Raw genomic sequence first — 5,632 nt, forward strand, 5'->3', positions numbered from 1 at the left:
ATTATCTTCCCCAATAGACTTAGCTGTTTGAGAAACATCAGTACAGTTATTGTTTATTTTATATTTCCTCAAAGCAGCTGGTATAGAGGGAATAGACACTGAATTTATGGAACATTTTATTTTACTGAGTTAATGTATTTTGTACCAGGGGTCTCAAACTCTAATTCCTACAGGGGCTACATGGAGGACATAAATTGGATCATTGTAGGAAGTGGTGAGAAATTATGGCCAAACTGGAGAGTAAATTCTGTACCTAAAGACATTCTAATTCGAGTTTAAAAACAGTAATGTGTGAAGTAAACAGTTGAAGGCCATATTCAGCAGTCTTTATGCCTGTTTGTGAGCTGTGGTTTATATGAATGTTACATTTGGGAGGGAAACCTTATTTCTTTGCTTCATTCATATCCTGGATGACCTTAAAGATGTGGGATATAGACAAACAGGGCCAAATCATTACAATAATTATCAGTAAACCTGAAAATAATAATAAAAATAATTGTGATGTGGGCCTGTGAGGCTATAGTAAAAATATAATAAGATGCAGCTTTATAGTGTTAAGTTTATTGTAGACATGCTTTCTGTTACTTTCTGTACTATGTTATATATTCCCTGTTCATGAGGACTCATGGGCCAAATATTACTGTGCTTCTTCTCATGACATATTTTACTTTTAACTTGTAGATACTATGTATCATACCATTGATTATATTTCTTTTTTTGCATGGTTCCCAGAATGTTCAGAGCCTAATTTGTCACTGACTTCCAGAAAACCATACTAGATCTCCTGTCAAATATTAGATTCTAATTTCATTTTTAACTTTGTCTTTTAACTCCTCCTTCTTTTCTTTTTTTCCTGACTTACTCTTCCTTATTCTATTTTGCTTTATATATCTTTGTAAGCTACTTCAAAAGCTTTTTGGAAAAAGGTGAGGTATAAATGACAGAAGTCCCAAAGCATGTACATTTGGAGATAAGAGACTAATAGCTCCCATGTTGTTATTTACAAAGAAATTGTGCATACAGCTGGTGGAACATTACTTTTTATAAGCAGACTCATAACAATGAAAAATGTGTTTTTCTATACTTTGCTATCCAGTTAGCTTTTCTCAATTTTCCCTATAACATTTTTGAAAGAAAAAAATAGTTCTTCTTTTACAGGATTGGGATGGTCCTTATTGCTGTTTCTCAACTATTTCTGGCTCTTTGCTTTCAGAAACATGTTAGGATTGTATGTCTTGGTATCTTTTTGATGGGACCATATGTTTAGCTCTAGCCAGTGAGTTGCGAATAGAAAAGACTAGAGCATGCCACTTCTGTTCCAGATCATTGAGTTGACCTTGTGAGACCCTTCAGCACATCCTTTCCCTTAAGCATGTTGATTGGCAATGTTTGAGATGATGGCTGATCTATCTGCCAGGGTCCCTGAGTGGTGAGCACTATTAAGTAGTATTTAGCCCCTGAGAGTTTAGAGTACTTTGCTACCAAAACACGATCTAGACTATCCTGAGAGATTCAAAGACAATCCATAGCAAAGCAAAGATTAGGACCATGGATTGTTTATCAATTATGCTTACTCCTTGCTGGGTAATGAAGATATAAGCAAGGTTATAAGAGTAGGTCAAATATGAACAGATTTCAGAATTTGCCATGGAATTCAAAGGAAAAGAATAAAATCATTCAGAATGAGAAATATTATCTTTCAGAAAGAAAAAATCTGTTTTTACCTGAACATTTCCACTGCTCAGCTTTGCTTACATTAAAATCAGGAACAAAAACCTCTCCCTGTGACTACCTGAGTATCTAGATAATATGTTTATACACTTTTCATCAATCCTGTGATTGTGAAGCTTCCTACAGCTAGAGGTGAATGAGAGTCTACAGGGAAATAATGAATGGATTTAACCCTCATTTGCCTTGACTCTACAGGCAATTTTTACGTTTTCAGAGACTCAAGGGTGTTATTTGGAGAAATTACTCAGGAATAAAGGTATCCCACCAGGCAAAACAGGATTTCATGTTTTTGAGACACCTCTTTCTTCAGTTTCCAGTTTGCAGGTGGGACTGGGGGTGTCAAAGGGAGTTAAAATGTCTAGGTGATATCTGTTACTAAGAGCAGCAAGCACCCCTCCCCTGCCCCAAGCTCAGCAGCTAGTGAACTCACGTGTCTTTTTGTTGTTGTTTTTAGTAAAGTTTTGTTGTTGTTGTTAGTAAAGTATCTTGGAAAAAGCATCAAAGAGTGGGGGTGTATCCTCCTCTGAAGGAATGGTTTTCATCAGGTAACTCTGTATTTCCTGGGGGCACAGAACTGGAGTGATGTTTGCAGAAATGTAAAGTTGGAAATATGACTCTGTTTTGATTTTAAGAAAAAAGTGCTCCTATCTATTACAAACAATGGTGTCACCAAGTAAACTGAGACCAGAGATACAGACAGCTATGTGCATGGAGACAAAAGTGAGCTAGGTCTCCAGAACCAAAACATGCTCATTAACCTTCAGAAACCCTGAAATTTTTTTCCAGTTTTACTGAGAAATACTTGACAATAAACTGTATAAGTTTAAGGTGTATAGCATGATAGTTTGATTTACATGTATTGTGAAATGATTGCCACAATAAGGTTAGTTAACATCCATTATTTCATATAGATACAATAAAAAGGAAAGAAAAAAAACACTTCTTGTGATGAGAACTCTTAGGATCTGCTCTCTTAACAACCTAAAAATATGGAAGGCTCCACGGATTTGTGTGTCCTCCTTGCTCAGGGGCCATGCTAATCTTCTTTGTATTGTTCCAGTTTTAGTATATGTGCTGCCGAAGCAAGTACCACTCTGACATCTTGACAGGGCCTTTAGTGTGGACTAAAAGAGAAGAAAGCTAGGAAATCTAATGTAATAGAATTTTTTTTTTTTATTCCTTAGAAGCTACATACTCCTATATACTAAGTTTTCATTCCTAATGTTGAAATTGATATCTGTCTTCCTACTTGCAGCTTTAAAACATTTAACATTGCAGGCAAAATCCAGAACTCTCTTTATAGTTGTTTGCAAAAGAAATTAATTCATATTTTCTACTTTTTGACTATAAGTGATATATTAATTTAATCCTGTCTATATACATTAAGCACACATATTATGTAGTATTTCTTGTGAACTATAAATTTCACTAAACAAAAACATAAAAGAGTGTTCCTTGTAGTACTGCTTATTGTAGCAAAATATTACTAACCATCTACATTTATAAAAATAAGAATTGGTTTAATAATTTTCTGATTAACTATAGAAAGCAACACTATGTGCTCAGTAAAGTTACATATCTCAGAAGGAATCTATATTTCTCTGAAGAAAATATTCTTTAAAAAATTAAGTTAAAAATCAGATTAAAAAATATAATTCAATTTCTTATAAATAATAATTATCCACACATCTGTGTGTATATATAGAAAAAGAACTCTGTGTTACATTTTAATACTATTTTCCCCCCAATGATTATGCATTACATTTAGTTGAATGTGAAAAGTAAGATTAAAAAGATAAATTGAGGGTTTTTTTTTTAGCCCAGACCTCCCCTTTGAGCACCATATTAATTTATAGGTTTTTGATATCTTCACTTGTATGTCTTACAAGCATCTCAAACTTAAGATGGCCCATGCCACAGACAGAAAATCTACCCCTCTCCCAGTGCCTCCACCTTAGTAAACGACAACTCCACTCCTTCCAGATAAGTCAATGAAGGGTCAACTTCGCACCTTTCCATCCACAGCCCACCTCTACCCCCCATCCAGTTTGTAACCAGGTTCTGTTTCCAACACAGATTCCCAAACAGATTGTGAAGACATGTGTGTCTCTCCATGTGAAATGAAATCACCTGCATCCAAAGTTCCCACCATCTCTTGCCTGGCCCACTGTAACATCTTTGTGCCCTCACGAACATGTCTCCGGCATAGTCAGGGTTAGCCTTTGACACATCATGGCTTCTTAGTACCAGGACAAGCTCAATATCCCATCATGATTTACAGAAGCCTGGTGATCTGTCCCTGCCCTTACCCCAGCCTCATCGGGTACCTTGTTCTTTTTTGTTCCCAATTCTCTGGCCACTCTAATCTACTCGCTCTCCTCAGAGCACTTCTCACCAGCAATTGCTCACGTTAGGTCATTTGCATAGGCTTTGCTTTATTCTTGGAATACTTTTATCCACTTTTCATGTTTAATTCAGATCCATTTCTTACATAAAACTCCTCTTTTTCTTTATCACAGTATGAGTACTTGAATTGTTATGTGTTTGTTGTCTATTACTCCCACTAGAATGAATGCTTCTTGAGGGCAGGGATTTAATTGTTGCTAGCTGCTCTATCCCTAATGCTTAGCACAATTCCTTGGCTCAATGCTAAGTATCTTTTGAACAAATCACTACATGGATAGATATATAAATTGTGCCATTTCATTATTAAAATATTCAAAAATTGGCTATTATTTGGCTATGACATAGTTGACTTCTTCTAAATTTCTTTTTCTATTTTTGACCAAATAAGTAGTTAGAAATAAAGTAATATTTTCTTCACTGTTTTATTCTATAGAAAAGTGATAAAGTAATATTATATTCAGATTGACAGCAAAAATTAATAGGAATTTTAATAAAAGTATATTGTTAGCAGCCCACAACCTTTGAAATAAGAAGCATACTGGGCTACATGGTATTTCATTGTGATCCGTAGGAATTTAAAGGTATTAAACTACCTGCAGGCATACTCCCTATTATTCTTGAAAGTAATAGGAACATACTGAGAATTACGAGTTAAAATTAAATTTGCTACGGACCTCACACAAAACCTATTCTCTAGTTCAGGAAAATTGGAATTAAATTTTGATCATTGTATATACATCAGATGTGAACAAAATTATATTATTTAAAAAAAAATGAGGTTATATATAATATAATTTGAATTATATAAATGAATGTTGAGGTTATTATGATCCATTTGATAGCCATAGAGAATACTGAGAACTTTACATAGAAATTCAACTGCCAACAAATTTAAATTTGCAAGTTCTAATGGCATAGAATTTAAGTCTACATTTCACTGGATATCACACCAGCCAGTTTTAATATTCCTTATATTTCTATTAATAGACTTTTAGAATATGTGTGAATATGTTATAGACATCATCTAGATATTACTTTTAACTGTCAATCCAAAGTAAATTATTGCATAAGATGACATCTTTTTAAAACTCAGTTTACCTTGTTGGAAACCTATTCGCACATCGAAGCATCATGGTATTTGGAGTTAAAAAACCTCAGTAGCTATTATTTATGTTCATAAAAACATAAGCTTTATTTATCATTTTTAATAGTTAATAAATACAACTAATGAGGTCACAAATGATAGCATAAATAAATGATATATTAACTAAATGTAAATACGTTAATTCAGACTATATGTAGGTGTACATATATGTGAAAATTCTTATTTACTACCTTTGGATGTATACCATAAAAAAGTTATGATTTTGCTCTATGTACAACTTTATTTTTTCTCTAATTTTTAAAAACTTTTTTATTGAATAAAAGATTCTTTAAATTATATAGTGCTTTGCAATTTTCAAAAGTTTCACACAGATGATTTTCTTTTTGGCTG

General features: G+C 33.6%; 1 non-coding gene across 1 annotated transcript; it reads right to left on the minus strand.

Annotated features, from left to right (window-relative positions):
• Positions 1-2,714: 2,714 nt before the first annotated feature.
• LOC115802179 (U6 spliceosomal RNA) lies at positions 2,715-2,821 on the minus strand. Its single transcript, XR_004022579.1, has one exon. It is a non-coding gene; the product is annotated as a U6 spliceosomal RNA (small nuclear RNA).
• Between the last annotated feature and the right edge of the window lie 2,811 nt (positions 2,822-5,632).

The sequence above is a fragment of the Delphinapterus leucas genome, chromosome 8, assembly GCF_059928025.1.
Source record: "Delphinapterus leucas isolate spDelLeu-1000000601 "Yukka" chromosome 8, BTC_Dleu_Yukka2, whole genome shotgun sequence".
NCBI lineage: Eukaryota > Metazoa > Chordata > Mammalia > Artiodactyla > Monodontidae > Delphinapterus > Delphinapterus leucas.